The following is a 15,808-nucleotide window of genomic DNA, read 5'->3' on the forward strand; positions in this document are numbered from 1 at the left end:
CCACAAATAATGGTTTATCAAGGACAGAGACAAAGTAAAGATAGCATGAAGCCTTCGGACCACCACTTTTAGTTAAGATTCGATGACAGTGGCGCCGCTCAGAGGGGGGTTGGGGGGCGAGGGGGGTTGGAGGGGCGAGTAAAAGGTTAACAGTATGAGGATGAGGATGTGCAAATTCCATGACATAAAGCCAGTGAAATGCAGCTCACCCACAGTCATCCACTCATAGTCAATCCCAAGTTATTTGGCCAAGAAGGGAACCTTAACATTTTCACAATATGAAAAATCCAATATCGTTTATAATTCTAAACCTCCACGACTTCACGCTGCCTGCTAACAATACAACAATAGCTGGTTCTGTACCACCTGAACATTCTGGTCAATAAAACCACAGAGAGACTGTGGAGCTGCAATAGAGATGCCAGGACTGGCTGTGGCTGTAATGAACTCTTAAGACCAAAGTACTGTGTGTGTGTGTGTGTGTGTGTGTGTGTGTGTGTGTGTGTGTGTGTGTGTGTGTGTGTGTGTGTGTGTGTGTGTGTGTGCGTGTGCGTGTGTGACCATGTAATGGCCCGAATGTATGTAAGTGCATGTACATTTGTCAGTGCAACAGTATAGACACATATGTACATTTACATTTGCACATCTTGTGAGCGTGCATGTCTGACTGTGTGTGTGTGTGTGTGTGTCTGTGTGTGATCGAGCCCAGTAGCTCATCAGTGTCAGGGCTGAAAAGGTTGTGGGATGAATGAGAGCAGAGAATCAAAGAGAGATTACACGTCTGACCATGTATCATCCTCGATATATTGAACGCAGCCTTTGTGGAGATGGGGGCCGCTTATAAAAAGTGGCATTGTGCGGCGGCTGAAAGAGCGTGTGGGCTCAACTCCATGACTAATCTGTCCCCCCGCATTATTTTATTCAATCTTCCCCCGACTTTATGTCTTCGACATTTTTGCTACACTCAGTAACTTTGAGTTGAATGGACAATTTTAAAGATTTTTAAAAGGCATTTGCTCGGGCCCGTACGCTGAGAGAACAAAAAAAGAGACTATCTCTTTGTTTCAATGCATAATTTATGACTAAAAATGGTCCTCCGACTAATTCTAGCAGGCAGGGTAAAGTCTTGAGCACATTCTTTTTAGACTCAATATTGAAAAGAGTGTTGAATTTCTAAAGGGAAACATTTGATAATGCATAAAAGGATTCCCTTTCTCTTTCTTGCCTCTATAACCCACTTCACCCTACAAACTCACTTAGACAAAAAAATACACTTATATTCACTGGTACGTTCACACACGCATATGAACACACTCTCTTCCTCTCTCTGCTCATTGTGCTTGATCCTAACTAGAAAAGGATGTCACATACTGTACCCGTGTGACTCTGAATGACAAAACCCACCAGTGTCACAACAAAGAATTGTATACAGCATGAAATTTAATTGCTTGAGCACTTGAAAAACCAACTTGCTTCTTTTAAAACTCAGCATATCTACCCTATGCTATTTACAGAGCTGATTCTAAAATGAAGTGTGAAACACTGAAATACCAAAACCCTAGCACACTTAGAGATACTTTGCACATTAAACAACCATATCCCACACATGGCATACCATTTTCCACAGTATTGCTAAACATTAGCAGGCGGGCAACAAGATAAGTATTCCTGCTTCCAGTTGTGTCTATACCACTGATCAACAGCAGGTGGCGGTAAAACGCAAAAAACAATATCAATGCACCCGCAAAGGAAGAAGTAGACTACAAGTTGGTAAACGACAAACGATATGAAATATTTCAATAAATTGGCTTTGCATATGTTTCAAGACGAATGGAATGCATAGGTAGAAAAGCACCAGAACACACTCCAACAATGTTTTAAGTGTGAAATGAATTTCAGTTTAGGGACTTCTGTAGATAAGCAGCCCATGAATCAGCAGACAATGTTCATTTTGGCTACAAGGGACTACCCGAGAGGCCAAAATCAGGACAGCAAGTACCCATGGTTCTACCAGCCTTTGATACACAAGGCATACAAAACATCAGAACTAACTTGTTGGCAACATAATGTTTCTTTTTTAAGCAAGCCTACAGTTGTGATGTTTAGCGTGCCAACTGGAAATGTTCATGCATATATACTTCTGATTTAAATAACCCATGTGTTATTTTACAGACTTGAGTGGAGAAAGAGGTCTGAACTGGAAGCAGTAAGTGGGGAAAAGACTAATGGAATAGGCTCTGAGTTTTGTAGTTAAAGTGATGGTGCAGAGTAATTTCACCCTAGGGTCCTTTGCACCATCACCTCGAGCCAAACAACCCCCCATAAGCTTTTTTTCCCTTGGTCTAACATTGGGCGAGTTAGCATTATCAGCTGAATGGCTTAGTGCAGGCGCTAATGGATCCAAGAGTGTATCTCGTAAATTACCCCACTAATAACACAAACAAATAGGTTCTGTACTCATAAAACGAGGCATTAGAATGTTTGTAAGTACACCAGGAGTTTATTTAAATAGCATTTGCCTGATGGCTTCTACTCTCTGCTGCTTGCGCTGGTAGCTAGCATTGCTAGCTAGCTAGCTCTCTGATTCTCCACTATTAGTTGTAGCTCCTCGTCCGTGTATTCAGCCACGAAAAGGTACGGGAAATCTTCGAAATTGAGCCACTCATCGTCGCGTTCGATACTCACCTCTGACTCTGCCATTTTCTTGATCTATTCTGCTGTTCTCTCACTTCTTGCTTGGTAGTCTCTTCCGGCAATAGATGTTGTGCTCTGTGAGTGATCTCGCGGGATGTTGTGGGATCTCGCGCGATAGCGCAGTAGCAGAGAGGAGTATCTATCAGGCAAGTATTATTTAAATATACTTCTGGTGTAGTTACAAACTTTCTAATGCCTCATTTTATAAGTACAGAAACTATTTGTACTACTGTAGAAGTTTGGTATCATTCCGGGCATTATTAGTGGGGTAATTTATGAGATACAAACGTGGATCCATTAGCGCCTGCACTAAGCTAACCAGCTGATAATGCTAACTCGACCAACGTTATAAAAAAGGAAAAAAGCTTATGGGGGGTTGTTTGGCTCGAGGTCAAGGTGCAAAGCAGCCTAGGGTGAAATTACTCCGAACCATCACTTTAAGAACTTGAATCATATCAAAAACCAAACGAGAATGAAATAAAATAATGGCAAAACATAGTAAGTGCATTTATCTTTAAAAAAAACAACAACAATATTTACACCTTAAAAAGTATAAAATGTTACCATGAGGCCACCATAACCAAGATATACTGTATGTTTTCAAGATACTCGCTCTGTCATTTTCTGAAGTGTGCTTCAGTGTTGTGAGTCCAGTCCAGTTTCTTTGATTGATTTGGACCCCAAGGTACTTGTACGAGTTCAATATGGATGATAACCAGGACAGGGGCCCTCCTCTTCCTCTGATAGTCCACCACCAGCTCTTTGGTTTTGCTGATATCGAGCTGCAGGTGATTGTTGTTGCACCATGCGACAAAACTCTCTATCAGTCCTCTGCATTTCTCATTGTCTTTTTTGATGCATCCAACAATGGTGGAATCGTCTGAACATTTTTGAAGGTGGCAGGAACCTGAAGAAAGTCTGAGCTGTAAAGTGTGAAGAGGAATGGTGCCAGTACAGTTCCTTGAGGTGCACCAGTGTTGCTTATCATAACCTCAGAGGCCCAGCCATCCACTTCGATATACATTGTCCCTTCAGTGAGGTAGTCCATGATCCTGGGTGCCAGGTGTCAGGGTACAGTTGCTTTTCTTTTAGAAGACAGTGCTGGATGTTGTTGAAAGTTAAAAGCTACGTATATGCCACCTTCACATTGACATACTTGAGGTCCAGAATTTTATTCTGTCTTGTTGCACAGTTTGCATATTATATGGAATTTGTCAGGACAGGAGAGAGGGAGACATGATTGAAATCCCTACAGATTATTCTAGGGGCGCTGGGGTGTCGCGTTTGAAGCCCCACAATGACTGTGTAGATGACAATCACTGTGTAAATAACCACAACAATGCTGTGCGATAACTCCTGTGGCAAAAAGTAAAGTCTCAATTTTTCTGCCATCAGTTGATTATCGGGAGTGCAAGTGCATTCCCTAACAGCTACATATTCAGGGTTACACCATTTAGAGATAACATCCAGGGTTACACCATTTAGAGTTAACAAAGACAGCAAGACTTCCTCCTCTCTCTTTCCTCTGTCCGCCTGAATTAGGATGAAGCCGGCTGGTTCAAGCAGGCTGTCTGATATATTCCCATTCAGCCATGTATCCATGAAGCAGAGCAAACTGCACTCTCAGTAAGCGTGCTGGCAGTACACCAAAGCGGTCAGTACACCAAAGCGGTCAGTTCATCCACCTTGTTGTCGTGTGACATCACTTTCCCCATCATAATTGAAGTGAGAAAAGGTTGACATTTCTTGCGCCTCGTTTTTTTTCATTGACCTTCTGTCTGGCTTTATGCCAAGGTGAAAGTATCTCCTACGGTATAAATGCTCAAGGAAGTCCAGCTCCACGCCAGCAGTCCGGTAGTCCGGTAGCTCATCATGAGTGTAAGTGACCATAGTCTCCAGGTAACTTGTATAAAAGAAAATAGTCCCTGAAAACGTAACGCCCTGCACCAGTTACACCGCAACTCAAAAGTTGCAGCTTACAAAAAAATGCTTGAGTGTAAAGTAGACAAAAGTCTACTAAAGTTTTGTGATTTAACTTTAACTATTAAAGAATAAATGTGAGGAAAATCGATAGTGACAATATATTAGGGTAAAATCTTTCCATTTCCGGTGCCATGTATAGGCACAGAGTTAGGATTAGCATGTAGGCTACATAGCAGTGCAGTGCAAATGTGGGTTTCATGGGATCAAATACCATTTCTATTTCAAAGAACCCAAAGCCGACTTTTGTACATTTCTAAAATAAAACCAAACTATCCCTCATTTTTTGTATAATGCATCGTTGCTATCTAGTGCATAATTTCTTAATCGAACACTTAAAAGTGTGAAATCTTATGAAACTCCAGTGAAGATGGCGAATCAGTTACTGTTTTCACCTTCAAAAATCTGTTTCCAAGGTAAGAGACCAGTGAAAAAATGGCAAAAACTTCCCAGCGCCACTACTATCACATTGTCATCTTAGTCCATCTCTATCTGTCTTTTCCTCTCTCTCTCTCTTATACACATGCAAAGAGACAGACACATATAAACACACACATACACACACCAAACACTCCTCTTTACCTTCAAAAAGCCAGGGGAAGGCAGGCGGCATGAATAAATAGTCTAAGTGCTTATATTTCTATTCCTGCTTACCCAACTGCTAACAAGACCCAGTTCACAGTCAATGAGCTACTTCGGCATTCATGAGGATCACTGACAGTCACTTTGCATTCAACGCCAATCACAAACAGCAGAAAAAAACAGCACACACACACACACACATCAAGAAATTTGATTACAAGAGGCATTCTGCGGTGCTTCAGCATTCCCCAGTGTTTTACCAAAATAAAACAGGCAAACCCGTACCCATCCAGGCGGTTTGAAGCCCACACATACATGAGTATAGCAACAAGCAGGGAAAAACATGATTACCCTCCACGCATTTAGAGGGCACTGGCATTAGGAGATTAGGTAAAGTAAGCAATCATCATTTGGATATTTGATGATGAAACTATCCTGTTAAATTGATTATAGTGGTGCACAGGGCAGGAGAGGGTGACAGCCACACCTGGCGACATATTGAGTGTGTGTGCGTGTGTGTGTGTCAGTGATTTCCTATCACATGTTATAATGGGCCATACATTGCTCTGCTCCTCTGTCCATCCTCTGTATGCATGATGTTTTTCTCCTAAATTTGTCCTAAAAATGTTAGGGTGTGTTTGTGTACATCTGTGACTTCACAATATACTATGGAAGATAACTCTATATTTACTTATGTCTGCAGTAGGGGAAACCACGTATGTGATCGGGCCTTTTCTGCTCGGGCCCCTCCATTGTGTAACGACCTGCCGGAGGAGATCAGGGAAACCAGCACACTGTCTTCTTTTAGGTTTGGGTTGTTGTCCTGGGTCAAAATTGGCCCGGCCTGTTTTGCCTGTTTATAAAGCATAAAGTCTAAATTATCATTATCTTATCCTACAAATGTTGAGGTACTTGTACTTTACTTGAGTCTTTTCTTTTCATGCCACTTTCTACTTCTACTCGGCTACATTTCAGAGAGAAATATTGTACTTTTTAACTCCACTACATTCATCTGTTACAGCTTTAGTTGCTAGTTACTTTACGCATTAAGATTTCTGCACACAAAACACATGTAGTTTATAAAATAAGATGTTTTATTATAAATTAAACTACCCAACAATATAACGGCCTACAAGTGCGCGAGGTGCCGGATGTTTCAGAGGCCGTTGCAGTTGAGTTTAGCCGACAGAAGGTGACCGTCGTGCGGCCACGACACTTTCGGCATCTAAAACGACTAGATCGTGGTTTGAATTAAAACACTCATCCCTTTAAGTAGTACTTCCCGGGAAATGAACACACACTTTTTTGTGTGAAAGTCTTGCGTGTGTGTCTTGTGTTTTATGGAGCCACTGACCCACCCCAACCTTCTTCCTATGTGGACCAGAGCGGTCTTATACAGCAGCAGTTACTGTGCTGCATACAGCAATAAATATGTGGAATACATAGGAATTACAGTGCTTTACTTTTTGTAGCTATATGTACGAATGGTTCATGAGAACAGCCTGAATGATTGTGCACACACAACTCACTGGCTATAGCAGAAGCGAGACACAGCTTCAACCGTCTACCAAAGCAGATCCTGTAATCCCAGTTAAAAGAAGGACAGCGAGCCCCCGGTGGGCCAAAGAAACGCTTTAAGGACAATATCAAGATCAGCCTGAAAAAGTTTAACATCACGTCCGGCGACTGGGAGGATCTCGCGTTGAACAGGGACTACTGGAGAACAGCACTGCAGGAAGGCTCCACCACCACACACCACCTCAATCTTCCAATGCCCACATTGCAGCAGAATCTGTGGATCACGGATCGGCTTTTACAGCCACCTGAGGATCCACAAATAAGACGACCCGACAGAGAGGACAGTCATACTCGTCTCAAGTGACCGACGAAGACTCACATGCGTACAAGAGAACGTATGTTGAGTTCTGTATGAAGGTTCCTTTCTAAATCATGACCTCAGATGGCTGATGAACATTGTGTTTTTGAACGAGTCTTATCTGCTCAGTCCCTCCAGAAAAACGTGATTATGTGATCGCATAATTTAATGCATAATCAGCCAAAGTCTGCATATTTACAGTGGTGTGAAAAAAGTGTTTGCCCCCTTCCTCATTTCCTGTTCCTTTGCATGTTTGTCACACTTAAGTGTTTCGAACATCAAACCAATTTAAACAATAGTCAAGGACAACACAAGTAAACACAAAAATGCAATTTGTAAATGAAGGTGTTTATTATTAAAGGTGAAAAAAAATCCAAACCATCATGGCCCTGTGTGAAAAAGTGATTGCCCCCCTAAACCTAATAACTGGTTGGGCCACCCTTAGCAGCAACAACTGCAACCAAGCGTTTGCGATAACGTGCAATGAGGCTTTTACAGCGTCCTGGAGGAATTTTGGCCCACTCATCTTTGCAGAATTGTCCTAATTCAGTTACATTAGAGGGTTTTCGAGCATGAACGGCCTTTTTAAGGTCATACCACAACATCTCAATAAGATTCAGGTCAGGACTTTGGCTAGGCCACTCCAAAGTCTTTATTTAGTTTTTCTTCAGCCATTCGGTGGTGGACTTGCTGGTGTGTTTAGGATCATTGTCCTGCTGCAGAACCCAAGTTCGTTTCAGCTTGAGTACACGAACAGATGGTCGGACATTCTCCTTCAGGATCTCTTGGTAGACAGCAGAATTCATAGTTCCTTTTATCACGGCAAGTCTTCCAGGTCCTGAAGCAGCAAAAACAACCCCAGACCATCACACTACCACCACCATATTTTACAGTTGGTATAATGTTCTTTTTATGAAATGCAGTGTTCCTTCTACGCCAGATATACTTGGACACACACCTTCCAAAGAGTTCCACTTTTGTCTCATCGGTCCACAGAATGTTGTCCCAAAAGTCTTGGGGATCATCAAGATGTGTTCTGGAGAAATTGAGACGAGCTTTGATGTTCTTTTTTGCTCAGCAGTGGTTTTCTCCTTGAACTCTGCCATGCAGGCCATTTTTGCCCAGTCTTTTCCTGATGGTGGAGGCATGAACGCTGACCTTAACTGAGGCAAGTGAGGCCTGCAGTTCTTTGGGACGTTGTTGTGGGGTCTTTTGTGACCTCTTGGATGAGTCGTCGCTGCGCTCTTGGGGGTAATTTTGGGCGGCCGGCCACTCCTGGGAAGGTTCACCACTGTTCCATGTCTTCGCCATTTGTGGATAATGGCTCTCACTGTGGTTCGCTGGATTCCCAAAGCTTTGGAAATGGCTTTATAACCCTTTCCAGACTGATAGATCTCAATTACTTTCTTTCTCAATTGTTCCTGAATTTCTTTGGGTCTCGGCATGATGTGTAGCTTTTAAGGATCTTCTGGTGGACCTTACTGTGTCAAGCAGCTCCTATTTAAGTGATGCCTTGATTGTGAACAGGTGTGGCAATAATCAGGCCTGGGTGTGGCTAGAGAAATTGAACTCAGGTGTGGACAACCACAGTTATAGTATGTTTTAACAAGGGGGGCAATCACTTTTTCACACAGGGCCATGATGGTTTGGATTTTTTTTTCTCCTTTAATAATAAACATCTTCATTTACAAATTGCATTTTGTGTTTACTTGTGTTGTCCTTGACTTTTGTTTAAATTGGTTTGATGTTCGAAACACTTAAGTGTGACAAACATGCAAAGGAACAGGAAATGAGGAAGGGGGCAAACACTTTTTCACACCACTGTATGCAGGGGGCCGCATTTTTTCAAATATGCCGCACTTTTGCCGCATAAATTGCCGATTTCTGCGCAAAATATGCGGGGCTAGCATGATTTCATAATCCCATCACATATATCTTAGCAGAAAGTTGAAAAATGTTGCGTTTACTTCACACAAGAGCAGCCATTTTCCCCTGTTGCAATGGGAACGTTATGAAGTGACGTAATTACGCGACGTGAACGCCATCGAAAAGCTGCGAACCCCGCGATGAAGCCATGATGAGTTCCCGCAATTTCATCGCATAAAATTGAATAAATATCCCGCATATTCCATCGCTCATTTTTTAAGAAAACGTGCCGCATAATCAAGGATCAAGATTTTTGCCCGCAACAATCACAAAAAAACTCATTTTTCTGGAAGGACTGTCTGCTATGTAACTTAGCTTAGCTTTTTTTTTATTGCTTTCCTTCATCAGAGTCACTGAGACATAATACATCCTTTTATGGAAATACTCACTACACATGATCTATTTTGAATAATAAGAGTCATGGTTTTATGAAGTAGTTTTCTCTGTAGAGCCTGTTACTGGTGTTTTCTCCTTTTCCCACCCAGAACCTTTTTGTTTTTGTGGCCTTTTCCCAATAATGCATGCTAAAATGTAAAGGCTAGTGCTGAGACGTAGTGTTTTCAGAATTCATCTTCAATCTAAGAATTACATCAGGTGATAATGAAAGTTAAAAAACATAATTTTCAACTGTTAAATTATTGCTTAAATGTAAAAAAGTGAGTGGTTGAAGTGTTCTTTTTCCTGGGGAAAGTAACAACCAAAAACATTCTCACCTACATGTACCCGTGCATGCTCACAAAGCTAGCGCTGCTATATCCGTCAGCAGCTTGAGATCTCAGTTAAAGCCCAGGAGGAGGCAGAGAGAAAACATGCTGGAAATACCCCGAGTTTAAAGTGCTAAAGTGAAGACTAAAACACAGATTTATTCAGCAGAAGCCAAAGACCAAGGGAGAGTTTTAACACATTTACACCAGAGAGCCTTTCGAGGAGAGACGCACCAGTGGGTGGTTGTGTGAGAGCTTATTTGAGTATGTAGTGTATGTCTGCTCATGTGTGTGTGCTTGTGCGCGTGCTGTGTGTGTGCACACTCCCATCGGTGCGTTCATTTCTCTTATCCGTACACCCACCTTTTTCTTGGTTTTGAGACAATCTCCCAGGATGCCTATTCTACATTAAACAGTGCTTTGAAGACAATTGAGCTGAGACCCAGGCTGATCAGGGCTCCCTTATCCCTCCCAGCACATCTATTATCAAAGCCTTCGTACCATTACCATCATTATACACTATGTATTATTATTATTATTTTCAAAATGCAGCGCTGAGAGCGGGCGAGAGACGGGGGCCCCCGTAAACAAATCTATTATTGGTGATGAATTGCATAATAACACAGGCATAATGCCGTTCTCTCACAAAACTGGCGAAGGTGCTGAACTGGAAAAAGTACCCCATCTGTAAAATTTGAATAAACAATGGGCAAGAGAGGGAGGGAGACAAAGATGGAGTGGTCGTTAGATGGTGTGTTTTTACTTGAAAGCTAAAGACTTCAGTTTGCTCGGCGCACACTGGTCCTGTGTTATCAGCCATCACTTACATGTCAATGTAGATTTTAAAGGACCCGTCATTTAAAGTGCTCATATTATGCTCATTTTCAGGATCATAATTGTATTTAGAGATTGTACCATAAGAGGTTTATGTGGTTTCATTTTCAGAAAACACCATATTTTGGTTGTACTGCACATTGCTGCAGCTCCTCTTTTCACCCTGTGTGTTGAGCTCTCTGTTTTAGCTACAGAGTGAGACATCGCACTTCTGTTCCATCTTTGTTGGGAGTCGCACATGCGCAGTAAGTACTGCTAGCCAGTCAGTTGCAGAGCATGAGGGAGTGCCATGCTAGCAGCTAGGTGAGCATTATAACGTGTTACAAAGTGACGCACGTTCGTCACGGAAGTAAAGGCTGGACTACAGTAGAGCTGTTTGGAGCAGTTTGTGAACAGTGTTTTCTGTTGGAGATGGTAAGTTCCTTTGGGGTGGACTTTGGGCTTTTTCACTTTGTGAACCTACAACTTGCACAAAAAGATAGGAAAAGGGAAAAGCCAAAAAGCAAGGATAGTACACTTTGAGCTGGGGCTTCCTTTATGTATATGTAAGAATTTGTCTCGCCCCTTGGGGCAAAATGGTGGGAAGTAACTTGCTACTCAAGAACAATAATTTGTGAGTCTTCCCCATGCTGTAGTTTCATTGGTGTTAAGATTTCATTACTGTGCTCATATCAGCGGTCAATCGATGAGGTTTCTGAAGTTAGAGCTCTTTTCTTCGTGTGTTCAGCTAGTGACAATCAAGCCTGATCTATGGTTCTGCATTAAATATACAGCGTAGGTACGTACGCAGGTTTGTACGAGGTACGCGTAGATTCAGACCCTACGCCGTAACCTCACGTGCACATCCCCAGCAATGTAACTTTACATCGCAGCGACGCAGACCGCAAGAACTGTGATTGGTTTGTTTGGCTGTGGCTTGGTAGAGTGACATTTCTTCCTACTTGTTCCAGGGTGCACCGTGAACAACACTGAATCAAGGAGAGTGTTAACTTTTCCTGACTTACTTTACCACAGATTTTGGTTTGTTTAGGCCAAAATTTGTCGCGCATTGCCAGACCTTCCTCCACAGTGCTGCGGAGGAAGGTCTGGCTAGTCCACACAGCATTCTGGGATGTGAGGAAAACATGCTCTGGTTTATTGGCATTTCTTTAAACCAATCACAATCGTCACAGGCGGCACTAAGCGCCGTACGGAGCAACGGTGCCTCTGTAAAATAAACTCGGGAAGGAACTTGTTTTGGTGGAACATGTGTACGTTCAAAAGTAGTTTTAGTTGTGCAACAGAAAACTCAGATTGGACAGATAGTCTAGCTAGCTGTCTGGATTTACCCTGCAGAGATCTGAGGAGCAGTTAACCATAGTCCTCAGAAATCCACCGGAGTTTAGAATGCCAACACAAAGAAAGCCCAAGGCAACGAATATCCGGCCTAAATAAGTGGAATCCAGCGGAATTTTCATCGGCAACGGAGCAATCGCGGAAGTGGAACGTCGAGGATATAGACTAGGCCAAAATTAATCAATTTCTGACCTACAAAACTAATAAATGATGACTAATAATAGTAATAATAATAATAATAATAGATAATATTAACAAAAAATATTGTCCCTCACCTTTCGCTCTGTGTGTGTTGCCGTTCCCAAACTCCGTTAATTTCGGGAAACAACAACAAACTTCGAGTTAGCGAGCTACACACTGAAAATGTCAAGTTTTGATGAAAATTTGGATCGTGCAACAAGGCAGGCCTGCTTGGTTCTTTCGGGGAATGATTGTAAAGATTTACAAAGAGTATGTTTACGGAATTTCCTCTCTAACTGGGATGTTTTGGGATCAATTGGTGGAGTACAAACGGCGATACACTGGTAAGAGCAAATGAGTTTTAACCATGTATCCAGCTAATTTAAATAGCTCAATATTACTGTAGTGTGTGAAGAGTTAATTTCATTTAATATTGTACGTGGAGTTTTCTTTTGCGGGGTGCAAATGTTCCACCAAAACAAGTTCCACTTCCTGAGACTATTCTACAGAGCCACCGGAGCTTAGCCCGGCCCAAGACCATTGTGATTTGGGCGCTTTTTTTTCTCCTATCCCTGAATGTATGTTTGGAGGAGCCGGACCCTACTCCACAGCACTGTAGAGATAGGTCTGGCAATGCAAGACTTATACCTGCTAAACATCAGTATGTTAGCATTGTCATTGTGAGCATGCATTTAGCTCAAAGCACCACTGTGCCTAAGTACGGGCTCACAGCATGGCTGTAGTGTTTTGACCTAGTTTTTCATAATGTGTCTCTACATCACAACATGTGGTTTGGACTTCAATCCAAGGCCAATCAAGATTACATTAGTTATTCAAGATTATATATTGTCTCTTAGCTTAGGAGTGGTATGAAGTGTATGATGCTACAATGGTATTTTATTCTAGTCATCCCAATAGTAGATGTGGAGTATACAGCCTCTGTCTTCACCCAGCTCTATTCCACATGCACAATAATGACAGCTGCTATACTGAATATATTCTCTTTCTCTTTTTATATTACTTTCTTCTTCTTCTTCTTATCTCTTCGTCTTTCTTTCTCTTGTGGGGTCAAAGAAGAACAAGAGAGTGAACAACTATGTCCTATGTTCTTCAGCACACACACACGCCCACACACACACACACACGCACACACACACACACGCACACACACACACACACACACACACACACACACACACACACACAAACTTAGTAACAACCCCCCCCCCCCCCCCCAGTGAGCAGAAACTGTTTAGCTATGCTAATTTGAATATATTTTTGGGTCAATTGTGTGCTCACCAGAAACGGCCTCCACGCCTACCCTTTGCCGAACAATTTACATTTTTAATATTCCATTTAATTTATATGGGCCACCACTGAGGCAATCTGACAATGCCAAAAAGCCGACTTGATTCTTTTTTAGTAGGAAAAAAAGAGACATTTCTTTCATATAAATTCCACCGCCCTGGTTTCTGCCCTTCCCACACCTGACTCCCTGTTCTTATCTATCTTAAAACTATTTCACCTTAAGAAATAATCAATAAAAACAATTATGAGATCCAAGCCTGGAACCAATGCTCTCTTGTCTTCCTCTCGTCTTACCCATCTTTTGTTTTCGCTCTCTCTCTCTCTCTCTCTCTCTCTCTCTCTCTCTCTCTCTCTCCCTCTCTCTCTCTCTCTCTCTCTCTCTCTCTCTCTCTCTCTCTCTCTCTCTTCCCCTCTCTATCTCTTTCTCTCCCCACTCTCTGCTTTTATCCTCTAGTCTGTTCTCCCACCATCCTCTCTCCTTGGTGATTCACGGTGTATAATATTTAATTATACTCTATAATTTATGCAGGTTATCAAACTCTGAGCGCATCATTTTATGTACATTGTGTAAATTGCTTTTTTCTCTCTCCCTCCATGTCTCTCTGTCTCTTTCTGTCTTTTCTTTACAGGTTTTTTTTTCCCCTTCTTGGATGGGAGGAGGGTAAATCCTTTGCAGGCATAGACAGAGATATTGAAGCCCGGGTGCAAATGTGAAATGAATAAACAGGCTGGATCTCTTCTTCAAGGGCCTAAATGAGATCTGCACAAAATAATTTAAACTAGGCCCATTTATCAAGCCCAGCCACGGAATGTGTGTAGCAGCGGCCTGTGTATGTTGTCCATTCTGTGCGTGTGTGTGTGTGTGTGTGTGTGTGTGTGTGTGTGTGTGTGTGTGTGTGTGTGTGTGTGTGTGTGTGTGTGTGTGTGTGTGTGTTTGTGTGTCTTCCATGCCCCTGGCAGCGGTGGTAGTAGTATCCTTCTGTAGAGAGACAGAATGACAGATTAAGATTGAAACATTACCAAACAAATACAGAAAATGAAGGTTTTGTAGAAATGTTATGAAGCATCTGGGAAGTGAGCCACTTAATGCAAATACTTTCTTGATCTTGATCTGGGGGGGGTAATTGCCTAATGTGCAAGAAGGTGTAATGAAGTGCCTTTAGGGTGCCCTTCAAGTGGCAAAAATGTGATGCAAGGTCCTCTAGGGTGCCATTCCAGTGGAGAAAACGTGATGCAGGTTCCTCTAGGGTGCCCTTCCAGAAGAAAACGTGATGCAGGTTCCTCTAGGGTGCCCTTCCAGAAGAAAACGTGATGGAGGGTCCTCTAGGGTGCCATTGCAGTGGAGAAAACGTGATATAGGGTTGTCTAGGGTGTCCTTCCAGAAGAAAACGTGATATAGGGTCCTCTAGGGTGCCCTTCCTGTGGAGAAAACTTGATGGAGGGTCCTCTAGAGTGCCCTTCCAGAAGAAAACGTGATATAGGGTCCTCTAGGGTGCCCTTCCTGTGGAGAAAACTTGATGGAGGGTCCTCTAGAGTGCCCTTCCTGTGGAGAAAACTTGATGCAGGGTAGAGCCCTACACAGGCTTAAAACGTTGGCCCTAGCCCGGCCCTGGCCCGAGATGTCAAGCCGAAGCCCGACCCTTGACCTACAACTTATCAGAATTTTCAGCCCGAACCCGACTGCAGCCCGTGTTTTTTTTCTCCTCCCATTACACAGCCTACAGGCCATAGTTCACTTTTGTTTAGAATATAAAAATAAAAAATGTTAGTTTCAATGTTTATTAGGAGTAAAAAGTCCAGAAGTTTGACGTCACGTGTGTGTGTGAGCTGTCTTTGTGTCGGTGTGATAAGTTATAAAACCTCTTTCCATCTTTGTTTTTGAAATCACCAGCCTCATAGTTTTTTTTAGTGTGTATTTAGTTTATTTAATTAATTAAAACATAAAAACAAAAAGGAGGAGCTAATGCAGGCCCGATACCCGGCCCGTGTGTGAACTTTGATGTGAAAATTGGTCCGAAGCCTGGCCCGAGGGGCTACCCTCCTCCCCCCTTAATTTACTGTTTGCGGTCAAGACCAGACAGTTTTAACTACTCTTATTTTAACATAAATACCAATTAAAATGACAAAAAGTATTTTTAATAGAACATTTATTCTAAAAAGAACCTTATTAGAACATTAACATATACAACATGTGTGTGTGTGTGTGTGTGTGTGTGTGTGTGTGTGTGTGTGTGTTTCTTTGTGTGCGTGCATGCATGTGTGTGCGAACATTGGTGGTTCACATATACACAAGTGGCAACATGACAACATGAACTGTGGGTGTACGTGTGTGTGTGTGTGTGTGTGTTTGTGTGTGTGTGTGTGTGTGTGTGTGTGTGTGTGTGTGTGT

Source organism: Sander vitreus, chromosome 1 (genome assembly GCF_031162955.1).
Source record: "Sander vitreus isolate 19-12246 chromosome 1, sanVit1, whole genome shotgun sequence".
Lineage (NCBI taxonomy): Eukaryota > Metazoa > Chordata > Actinopteri > Perciformes > Percidae > Sander > Sander vitreus.